At 34.5% G+C, this 12,914-nt stretch overlaps 1 long non-coding RNA gene across 1 annotated transcript; it reads right to left on the bottom strand.

The window, feature by feature from the left end:
- Positions 1-203: 203 nt before the first annotated feature.
- Positions 204-7,252, bottom strand: LOC121410286. The gene is made up of 2 exons (XR_005969312.1): positions 6,876-7,252; positions 204-3,523 (listed from the first exon to the last, which is right to left on the bottom strand). It is a non-coding gene; the product is annotated as an uncharacterized LOC121410286 (long non-coding RNA).
- Between the last annotated feature and the right edge of the window lie 5,662 nt (positions 7,253-12,914).

Genomic DNA, 12,914 nt, shown 5'->3' with positions numbered 1-12,914 from the left:
TGCAGCCACTGATTCGCGCGCTTTGCATGCAGGAACCGCAGTTAGACAGAAGTCAGATTCGTTTCACTTTCCGCGGCAGCGGGATGAAGCCACGGCAATGACGCTTAATCATACGTTGATGGACATCAACCAATGGATGCGTGTGTTTTCATGTGGTCTGTCAAAGACACGCTTTTCACCACCCGTCTTTTGTTGCTATCGAGGCATAAAAGGATTTAAGTATATACACTTGATCAGTTAAGGAGCACTTTGACAACGATGCGACTCAGCACGAAATTGAAGTGGATCCGAACAGACCACAGTTTTACAAGTGGTTTATCCAAACCTGTCTGGATACTACCTGTTGCCAGTCTTACTTGAACTTTGATATTCGTCGATTAACAACTAATGTTCTTCCAAACAAAAAGTACTCAACATACTGCCTAGCAAACAGGTCTGCATCATCATGACCAACAGTTCAACCTGGTCTTTGATGGCCTTGACACAACCTTCCATCATACCGCGTACCTCTTCGTCTTCGCCATCAATGATATCGCCGACCACCATGGAAGAAGGTTTGACAGGCACGCTGACACCATCTGCCATTGTTCAGGTCGCTTTCATGTCTATCATCCTCGCCATCGCTCTGCTAGGCAACATCTGTCTCATTCTCATCATCATCACCGACGTTCGTCTTCGGACGGTCCACAATAAGATGGTCATCAACCTGGCGGCCTGTGGTCTCTTTACAGTGGTTGCCAATGGTCCTTTTATCATCTCGACCCTCGCTAAAGAAAAATGGATATATGGTGATGTCTGGTGTCAGTTCAATGGCTTCACCACGTCTGTTTATGGCCTTGCTGTGGTCCTAACATTGGCAATGATATCCATTAATCGATATCAGATAATTGGACCTGTCACACCACGACGTACACCATGGATCACTGAGAAAAGAATTATTTTCGCTATAACAGGTAAATCATTAATTCATTGTCACTAATTGCACTTCAAGTTAATGGGAGTTAATAATGAAATAAAGGTGAATTATAAATTATCATGCGCTTATATTTTTATGAGCTTGTTACGGATTTTCTTTTTCTTCTTCTTTTGGTCACAGTTATTTGACGAAATACGTATCTCTTTTTTTTTTCTTTCAAAATAATTACCCCTGAATTTTATGAGGACAAGTGTTTTTTTTTCACCATCCGTGTTTATTTTATTGAATGCATTCCTTGCATTTCATCATTTCAGGTTGTTTTCGCAATTCATGGCAATGATTGCTGTAATATGTACGGAGGCAGCACATATAAGAAAGGGAAATTTAAAGAAAAATATAATACAATGTTTCATCTCCATCTGAAGTAGAATTAGCATATTTGTTGTAGTTGAAGAGTGACGTCTAATGAGATCTGAGATTGTCGAAGGGCAATGGTAGGGTTTGAAATAAAAGTAGGTCGAATAACTTTAGGTCTTGTCCCCGGGGTCTTGTCAACTGCTGAACAGATAATTTGGATAAAATTCCATATTTTTGAAATAATGACTCTGAATAGAAATGAGCGGAGAACCAATACCAACACAATTTTGTATGGTTAAATGATAGCCGGAGGGTGTGATATTGAAATGAGAGCAGGATCAGAGAAAGTCTGTCGGGATTGATAGATGAGATGAAGAGACTATGAATGACATAATAAGCAAAAAGGTAAAATAATTTAGGTCGAATTTTAGCAGCATCTTTAATATACCAAACCATGTAACTTAATGGTTCACCTGCAATGTAATTTCATTTGGATCTGGATTATGATCCTAGGTATGACACGTTTTCCCTCTTTTCTATTGCAGCATGTATATATAAGGCCTCCTATCCCGGTGAGATTATTCTTAATCTCACTTTGTGACTTGACCGTCGTTTTGACCTTTCATGATTCTTTGAAAATGAAGTCTTGTCTTGTCAAAGGCCAAGCCCATACAAACTACAAACTGAGTTGAATAAAAGGGGGAAAATAAATAGAATAACCATAAGAATGTAATCAAAATCGGACATACATAAAAAAGAAGATGATTACATTTTGAAATTAGTCTTGATTTCATAATGCAGGTATTACATGCAGAATGTGCAAACGAGAGAGCCGATGGCGTCACACACGCACTGTATAGTATATTGTATTTTTTATCAGTTGAAATACGCACACACACCCCAACACACACATACACAAATCTTCCTTTTCTAAATGTATAACATATCATGATTTATCTTCTTCATGAGCGCGTGAAACTGCAATAATTGCAATTTATTATCATATACGTGTCTAATGAAATGAAATCTAAAATAATAATGGATATATACAAAAAAGTATTGTGTCATCATCATCAACTCTATTATTTTTGGAATTGTATGCATCTTAAAATACCCGAATCTTACATCTGATCTTAATGACGCTTTTCCAAAGTGTAATGCTGGTTTGATTTTCTCTATTAAAATCAACTGTTGTGATGGATTTGTTTTTTAATGTTTTTTGTTCTTGAACAGGATTAAATTACAAATGAAATTACACCTAACAATATTCCATCTATTAGCCGCCAGCATGTATGATTCTAAAACTCTTTCTATCATACAAGCCTTATCAAAGACTAAATTCATTGGGATAGATTAAATGAACTAATATCGGCACCGTGTCTATTAATTCTATTTGCTGAAAACAATTTTAGGGTTTGACTGGAAAGAGGATGAAATATAGTACAGTGTCTTATCAGAGGTATTCAGGTGACTTGATATGAATGATTGACTATAACAGTCGTCAGAATTCATCAATTTATCAAGAGCACATTCTCTTTGTTCTGCGAAAGAAAATCACTTGCTTAGCAGGAAATTGGATAAGTATTTAATGAAGATTGGTTTGACTTTTGTCAAGATTTAATTTCATTGTCATGTACATAATGAATTGGGGAAATAAGCTGACAAGCGATTGACACTCGGTCTTATGGTTTAACTTGGTGCACAAGGGATTCATCCCAAACATTGGAGGAAATGATATTGGGATAGCAAGGAATGATGTGGAAACAATGATCTTGCATTTTGGAATAATCTCTTACAGACGGAAGCTTAGTGATGGTAAATGTTACTAATTAGCATAAGCTTTTATGAAGATGAGGATGGGTGCTCATACCTGATGAGGCTAAACCTTCAGGATTAGAACAGATGTTTTAAGAGATGTAAACGGACGGCTATTCTTGAAAAGCAAGTCATTCACTGACTCCGTGACTAAGCACCTTCCAGTTTGTCATTTTGATAAGCTAGGCCTATATAGGCCTATCTACATTTTAAGATGTATATATTGAAGCTCATACGCTTATAAACATTTACTAGTATGTGTCACTGACATTTTGAAAGGCCCTTTTCCTCACCAAAGTAGAATTTAAAGTGAATATGACTCATGTCACATGATACTCAAAACATAAGCTTTTATCTTTTACCCGGCTCATCAGAAACTAATTTTTAAACTTCTACAAAGTAGGTCTTATGGTCAATCGATCTTTTACTGAAATACTTTATGGGTCATTCTCAGAAAAATGAACCAATTGATGGGGGAAAAAATCGTAAAAATGAAGTCTACGGAATGGGTTGAAAGATGCATATTGTGAAAGTACCATGTATGAGAAAGTGGCAACAGAAAAGGGGCAAGTAGATGTTGCGTCAATTTGAAGTACTGACCGGATTAAGTCGAGCACTGTATATCATCGTTACGGAGGTTAATCGTTAGCATGGCCCACTTATTTTACTCGATTAAATCACTTTTGAAATGATTGAAATTGAAATGCACACAATTTGGTTTTAGTGTGGTATCAACAATTTCATTTTCTGAAGCAAAAATGTTTGCAAGATGGAAAAACTATTCAATATTGTTTTCATAAGCAGGACTTTACCAAATAACATATAACAAAAAGTACCAAAAAAATCATGGCACATCTTTCGTTCAGTTTAATGTTCATAATTTGAATGAGGCAACCTTAAAATGATTTTCATCCATAAGCTGAGATCCTTAGCAATGCATGACCAATGCTAGGAATCCAAAGATAGTTTACCATTAAATCCTCACGATAGCATTTAACCTTGTCAATCTTCGTTACGGAAGTTAAAATCAAGTTGCAAATTGCAGTACTTATTTTGTTAGCTTGTGAATATCCATATCAAGGTATTCGTCTACCTTTTTTATATTTATTAAAGATTAATGTGGAACGCATTGCTTAATCCCCCCCTCCCAATAAAAAATGTTAAAAACAGAACAGGAAGCGGACAACTGTCATTTTTGTTGTCGTTCTTGTTCAAAGTTGGAATGAGAAAACTGAATAACCAAGCCACAGAACTGCAGTTCATCTTAAAGTTTTCTGGCAATAAACAAAATATAACAATCGCAGTCCCGTAACCAGGATGAGTTCTCTGGGTTACGAGGAATCCCGCCGCTTGCCAATATAGCCAAAAAGATAGAGAGAAAAAAAAGAAGAGAATTAAAAAAGGACATGGGGAAATGAATAATAATAAAGTGAGGTGAATGAAACAAGAGGCTAAAAATTCACAAATACATGAATTATTTATGAATTCTAAATGATCTAATTGCGATTTGCTTTCATTATTTTGTTTCATTGAGATACGCAATTACGCATCCTGATCGTGATTTTTAAAAATATGAATAGCCAAAATGTTTGATTATCGAAATACGTATAATAAATTCCAACAAACATGACAAACCGTGAGTGTTTGAAATATCTCTTTCCATGTTTTCATGTCATAGGCCTATATCAATTATTTCAGCGCTTTTTCATGCGCATTAAAGAGGGTCATCCAGGCTGAAAAATCTGATCTGAACAGATAATAATCAGACAAACAAAATACTGCAAATATGATCAAAATCGAACAAGGAATAACAGCGTTATGCCATATGAAAGATATGCATTGTTTTAGTGAAACAGTTTGGTCTATGCATATCTTCATGAATATTAAAAGAGTTGATTGATGGTGTACATAATGTATAATCCCCACTTGTTCTTTTGCATTCTCTTGCATGAAATTATTTTTTATTCAATTTATATCCTCTTTTTTTTAAAGTGTGCTTAAAATGTCTGGTTTTCATATTGGAATGACATATTTTCAGCTCGCGCTTCGCACTCGCTGCTTATCATTTCCTTAGCAAGACACCCATCCTTTTTATGATTACAGAAAGTTAATAGAATGTCCCATTTTGGGCTCTAAACCTAAATAAGCGAGCGTTTTACCCTTGCAATAATTGTTTATTGGATATATATCTTGTTCTCAAATTAAAACGTTCAAAAAATTATTGTTCTCAGATCAAAATATAAAATATTTACAGTCGCATCAATTAAGATAAACATCCTTGTAATTAGTACAAACAGTGTTTAGAATGTCAAGGTTTCAGTCAGAATACGAAAAAAAATCAGCTAGCACTTTGTACTTGCATTAATACTTTATTCAGATAACATCCTGATCATTTCTACAAAAAAAATGTAAAGTTTTCAGATTGGACTATTCACAAGATTTAGCTCGCGCTTTGCGCTCACATTTTTGATCGGTGAAATAACCTTCCTCATGGGTCATTGCAAATAGTTTTCCTTCCCCTTTCCTTGTCCATAAAAGCTTAATTGTTTCTCCTTCTTCCTTTTATCTCCACCGTTTCTACCGACTTCAGAATTAGACAAAGGCATGTCACCTGTTCTGGAACTAGAATCGTACTATCAATCTCAGTAAAGTACAGCAGAGAAGTTTATTAACTTCCGTAACAGTATTGTTACGGAAGTTAATGCACTTTATATAGCAAAGAAATTTAGAAATTTTAAGTTCTAAAGAAGATTCCAATATTCACAATTTGTAGTATGAATTATTCAAAATTCCAAAAGCATTAAATATCGAATATAATTCTTGGGAAATTGTTTTCGCTGGCAATTTTCCCTCTTTACAAAGTGATGTTGAAAATAAGATGTGCAATAATAATTTTACAAGGATGAATAGCTATTATTTCTAAGGGTACGTAGGTGGAGGGTACCTTATATAATTTATATCTGTATGATCCGGAGTGATGCGGTATAGCACAAATTTGTAGCGTATTCAAGAAAAAATGTTACGGAAGTTAATGCGTTACGGAAGTTAATGTCTTTGTGCTTTGTGGTCCAACGTGGACCTTATTTAACAGCCCTACCTTTGAAAACTGTATTTATTATGAAAGGTGTCTCTTATCCTATATAATACTGGATCCTTAACAGAACTGCCAAAGTGCATATTTTCTTAAGGTGCGTTACGGATGTTAAACCTGTTTAGTCATACATTTCATTTTTTAAGAATAGTCCTTTATTTTATGTAATACAGGAAAGACATAAGATACTTCCCTATCAATTATTTATTAATGAATATCACTCTACTTGCAGACACATTATCATGTAATATCATTCAGTTTAAAAGGGAGAAAAAACTTGTGGCAGTATTCGTTACGGAGGTTAAAACGAATTGAGGACAAAGTTAAAAGTGAAATTAATCACAAAGTGATCATCAAATACTAGGATAAGCCCAGTTTGTCAGACGTATACACCATGCTGCAATCACCAGACAGTGATGTAGGAAAGAAATACAGAGTACATATAAAAGAGAATGATAGTAAAATAAAAAACTGACCCAAGACAGTGTATATTCTAACAAAAAGCAAAAATAAAAGGCCTGTGTAATAAATTTAGAGCTTTACTAGTCACTGGTCGCATATGGTTTGTGGAGGTAGACTATTATTGTCATTTTATTGATAATATTTTTGTAGAAAATGTTCAGGGTTGTGAAACTAGCGGGCATAAGATAGTCGAGACACGTTTTTTGTGAATTGTAACATTTTTTTGAGATTGACCCTTATTCATACTTCATCTATTTGATACTATTTGCTTTACTAACTTATCTTTTTTATGTTTTTCTTGGTGATATCTTTCTTTTATCACGTTTATGTTGCTGATGAAGAAGAAAGACGAAGGCTTGAAATATTGTATCTTGTGTCAACTTAGGCTTGAATTCACTCACTATGTTTACTTTATCCTATTACTTGAAGTTCGTACAGGGGCACTGATCCGTATTTCGGATGGGGAAAGGGAGGCAAAAGTAAAAAAAAAAAAAAAAAAGTCAAGAATTTTCGGCGTGCTCTGCATGCTTGCCAAATTAGAATTTTGAGAAGCGCAACAAAAATACATGTATGCTTAATAATATTTTATGCCAAGTAATGGCTTTATATTGCTTTTAAAACATTTGCTTTACAATATTATAATTTTTCAAGTACATGTAGTCAATAATATTGGGGAGGGGAAATCGACATTTCACCCCTATGTTTTCATTTGGGCAAATGGGTTCATAAACTAGCTTCTGATTAATAGGCATATTGTTTGTTTCGTATCTGCAACATATCTGATTGAATATAATTTTATTAAGAATATTAAATTCCAACTTTTCCAAGAATAAGAAAGAGACACAACATCATCACTTCATCGTAGGTATGCAATTTGGAGTTAAAGGGGAATCCAACCCAAATAAAAACTTGTTTTTATAAGGAAAAGAAAAATCAGACAAGTTGATAGGTGAAAGCTTGAACAATATTGGACAAACAACAAGAAAGTGATGAATTTTTAAAAGTTGTAAATATTGGTAATCACTATACCCATGGAGACTTCAAATTGGCCGCAGATGGGATATCATAGTGATGTCAGGCAAGGACTACTCTTCCATGTACTCTAATACATATTATGGCTAAAATGTCATTTTTCCCAAAATTTTTATTTCAAATTATATTTTTTTTTCATGAGGACATACTACAATATACTACCTGGGTTATATTTAGATTACTGCCCCAGGGGAATGGGTACTTAGGAGAAAACCACAAATCCCTGATAATAAAGTACATGGCCTATGAGAAAGTTGTCCTTGCCCCTTGTCATAATTTACTTACACAGTTGCCAATTTGAAATCTACATAGTATTAGGGATCTCAATATTAAAGCAGCTATAACTTTCTCATTGCTTGTCCGATTTCTTTCAAACTTTCACCATTCTGTTTAATTTATTTTTCTCCTTCCCAACATAATATTTTATGGCCAAGGCTGGATTCCCCTTTAAACCTCATCTGATCATTGTCTGTTATTTGAAGCTTTTTTTTATTTTAAAGTGATCAATGACACAAAATATGGATGTATAAAGTGATGCACAATATAACCCCCAAATATATTCAGGATATAGTGCGCCATAGAACAATACATTTCGAAACTAGATATTCAATTAACTGTCCCCTTTTTATTGAAAAACCTCAAACCGAATATTATAAAAGATCATTTTGTTATCATGGCTCTAAAATATGGAATACGTTATCCCCTTCTCTCCGTTTGGCAAATTCACTTAATTCTTTTAAAAAAACAATGTAAATCGATATCCCTCACACAAATATGTTTTTAAGATATCCATGAATACTTTCTGTTACTTTCTGTTATTATAAGTTTATAGTGATTTTGATTTTTTTTTAACTTTTATGTACTGCATTTTTTTTTCTCATATATGTTCATTTTGTTGACGATTTTTTTTATATGATATTGTTTTGTCATGTTTTTAATTTCTGTTGATACAGGGCCCCTTGGTCGAGCAGTTCTTGTAACTGAAAGGGCTACCCTGTTAAAATAAAACGACAAATAAATAAAATAAAAATAAAGACGTCATGAAGGATGGATGATTAACCAATTTCACATTATGTTGTATTGATTGGGATAATTACACCCTACGTTCTCATTTTTAGCGACTTTGTTACTCTATTACGATTCAAGAAGGCGTGTTGCTTGGTCGGGAGATTTGTCGTCATGAAAAGATTGGATAAATATGGCAATGTGGGAGCTATTCAATCCTTCCAAAGATTTTTTTTTTGCAGAAAATATAAGTAAGACGCAAAATATGGAAAACACGGCTTAGTATTTAGGCCTACTCATCTTAATGGGGGATGTGACCTTTCATTTAAACCAAATCCCAGTTTAACGAAATGTGAATTTTGTGTGTTATCTCTATCAGTATATATTTACATTATACGCCGGTCTCTTATTTCCTAAAAATGGGATAGGGCAGGAGTATGAAATGTCAATGGCCAATGTGGGAACGAAGCGAACAAATAGATCAATGGGTGGGGTTTCTGAATAAATAACATTGAAATTATCATATTTTGAAACAGGTTCTGACAATTTTTAAAAGATTGGACCGGGTGGACTGCTAATTTGCACCTCCCACTGCCTACATGTTGCAATGCGTATACATTCGTAATTCCGAAGCTTCGTTATTCCGAAGGTTCGGATATTCCGAAGGTTAGTTGATCCGAAAGCGAAATAAGGTTCGTTTTTCCGAAGGTTCGACAATCCGAAAACGAAATGAGGTTCGTTAATTCGAAAACGAAATAAGGTTCGTTGTTCCGAAGGTTCGTTTATATGAAAAAACGAAATGAGGTTCGTTGTTCATTTCGTTTTCGGACTAACGAACCTTCGGAATTACGAACCTCATTTCGTTTTCGGATTAACAAACCTTCGAAATTACGAACCTCATTTCGTTTTCGGACCAACGAACCTTCGGAATTACGACTCTCATTTCCTTTCGGATTAACGAACCTTCGGAATTACGCCACAAATGTTCGGATTAACGAACCCTTTTCGTTTTCGGATTAACGAATGTTAATGTTTTAATCATGCGTGATAATATACGAGCAATAGGAAATGATAGCATTAATATTTTTCCATCTGAATTTGAAAGAAAATATCACAGTGTGCTGTTTGATGATTCAACATGTTTATTAAAATCAACTTGATATCAGGCTAATATACACATGACTTATCATTTCGCTGTTGTGTCAAGAGGAAGAAATCAGACGAATCTAAACACATTATAATTCGAAAATGTGTGTCTAATTAGTTCAAAATCATGTTCGCTCTTTCGGATAGTGTGCCATACAAAAAACAGTAAGTTTTCCTTCTTTAAAAAAGGGATAATTAGATTTTAACCGAATTGATATAGATTCTATTTACAGGTTTTGTGTTGTGATATTTTAGGGCACATCACAGCTATATAAAGCAAATTTAGCAAACGTGACCCCTAATTTTCTTTGAGAGGAAGGGCATGATAATTAATAATTATTTTATAATTTCAGTCAATAAAACACATGGCAATTATTTTAGAGCAATTGCTTTGTTTCTGTAAAACACTTCTTGTCAAAATTTAATACATGATAACTCATAGAAATGTAGACCACAAATTCACAGATCATTTAAAATATATTTTGTTAGACGTTATTGATCAATGCGTTTCGAATATTATGGTCTTGCACGCTGACAGTGTGGAATTATTGAACAAAGCCCTATTAAACTTATCGCCGGAAATGTTCCGTTTTTATTGGAAAATATTTTTCCTTTTTTTTTTATTTATCTATATGTTTAGTTACAATAGGGCATTTTGTTTTACATCAAGGATAAACAATAAAAGTAGTGTTGTATGCCCTATGTCATGAGAGTAAAACCCATTTTAATGCAATATTTCAAAAGTTGGGTTGGTTGGTTGATTTTTTTTTTTACATACACAAAACAGCTATATTCTATTCATTTTAAGGCTTCAACAGCAATATTTAATTTTTACGAAGATTTAAGCTTTAAATGCAAAGAGGTTTGATACGTTTTTGGTTTGGATTTTGATAAAAAGAAAGATTTGTCGGTCCCATTACAATTACTGTCCCGTTAACTATAGTGTATGCTGTAATGGAGCATATAGTCAGTTGGTGAAACATATATCCACAAACTCGATCATTTCTGATTACCAACATGCTTTCCTGCAGGGTAGATTATGTGATGCACAGTTGATTGCTACAATCCATCCACGATCTAGTAAATATTTGATGGTTTCATGTTTAGGATCATATGGACCTTGGTAAGTTTAACAGTGTGCAGAGGATACCTGGGGGCAATAGCAGATAATGTCGATGGACTTGATCAGTCAATTACGATTAATTTCCCATTAAAAGATGGGAAATGCAATTAAAGTGGCACTATTTCCTTTCGTCGCGGTTCATAAATTATGCTAGTTAATTTTCATCCAACACGGTAGATTGGATCATTCATCTAGGAGTTCAATGAGTAGCATCCTATTTTCATCTATATTAATAACAAGTGTATAAGAGGGTCCTGTGAACTCTATTTGAATAGGTAGTGCTTGGGGGTGTTTAAAAAAATGATAAGGGGGGAAAAAGAAAATAAACCTTCACTCGAAGATGAAGGGGACTTTGATAAAAATAGAAAGTTAAGACATTAAAATAAAGGCTTTTGCTCCAAAACCTCAGTTATTTGGGAGCAATAATCTTTTTTCTTTCTTTTTTTGCTTGTAATCCTGTTTTTCCAGGGGTGCTGCATGTATGGTAAATAAAATACGCAACACCCCCCTGAAAAATAAATCATTGGGGTGCACCCCCGCTTCCCAGAGTCCGATGGTGCTTCATGAGGGTATATTGCTGGGAATCAGTGAAGGGGAGGGGTGATCTCATTCACGACCTATTTTTATAATGTTTGTTAAATTCTGAAGGTCTATTGAGAATCACTTGCATTGTCAGTAAACAGTGGCGTACAGGTGGGGAGGGGAAAAAAATCATGACCAAGAAAAAAAAAAGGAAAGGGAAGAAGGTAAAAATGCATGGTATTACTTTTTAGTAATATTCAAAAATCGATCACAAAATTTTATTTTTGTAAAAAAAAGTCGAAATCTTTGCTCGCTAGCAACTTTTTTTAATCTAAATTTTACGCGATACGCTATTTAGCCCCCTCCAAATTTTTGGCTCATTACGCAACTGTCATTAAATATCCATGACCAACATTCAATTGTGAACCAACAGGGAATATTACGACGAGAAAGATACACTCATCTTGTATATGCCATGTATGCGCGAGCCCTTTGTCTACACATGAAAACAAACTTAAACTTATTAATATAATCAATATACATGAGATAATAAAATAGTAGAGTTCTATGGTTAAAACCTATTTTAACAATTTCATTATGCTTAAAATTTGGAGGTAAATCAACGGTACCATAACATTTGCTCCAGCGACAATTGCTCCGCTGTAAATTTCACACATGAAGTATACCCTATCCTAACCTAACCCTAATCCTACACAGAAAAAACTGTGGTGTTAACCGATGTACATAGAGAACCACACCAGTTATTTTACACCGGTGTTAAATTGGTGGTGTTAGTGTTACATCTATAGGTATTATTACAACACCTATGGTTGTTACATTTACACTCTTTGGTGTTATGTTCAATCTCTAGGGTGTTAGTTTAACACCTCAGGTGTGGTCCTCTATTAACACCAATTGGTGTCAGTTTTAACACCACAGCTTTTACAGTGTAACATAAACCACTATCGTAACATTTACCATAACCCTAAGCCTTATCTTAGACATAATAAAGCCCAGAGCAGTTGTCGCCGGAACAAATGTCGTGTCCCCTCTGATGTGTCACATGTTTCACATCCGTGTGGTTGATGAATGGTTTGGGTTGGAGTGTGTAGGTTTGAGTGCGAATGTGTGGGTGTGGATGATCTTTCCTTAACTCATAACTTACCATGGCCTTGCATACGTACACCCGATATAATGAACATAACGATTTGTAATGTGGTTGGAGTAGCATGCATGTGAATTCGTAAAGTAGTGCCTGTTTCCAATATCCATTAGTAGCGTAATGAGCCAAAAAATAAGGGAGCCAGACATGGTATATGGGGCAAAATTTTTAAAAAGCTGTGAGCTGGCAAAAACATTGAGTCTCTTAATAAAGCATATAAATTTGTGAAAGATTACTTTCACAACTAAAAAAACACGAACATTATAATGCCTCACTCCTTTTC

This window comes from Lytechinus variegatus, chromosome 3 (assembly GCF_018143015.1).
Source record: "Lytechinus variegatus isolate NC3 chromosome 3, Lvar_3.0, whole genome shotgun sequence".
In the NCBI taxonomy this organism is placed as follows: Eukaryota; Metazoa; Echinodermata; class Echinoidea; order Temnopleuroida; family Toxopneustidae; genus Lytechinus; species Lytechinus variegatus.
This window is presented reverse-complemented; position numbering and strand designations above follow the sequence as displayed.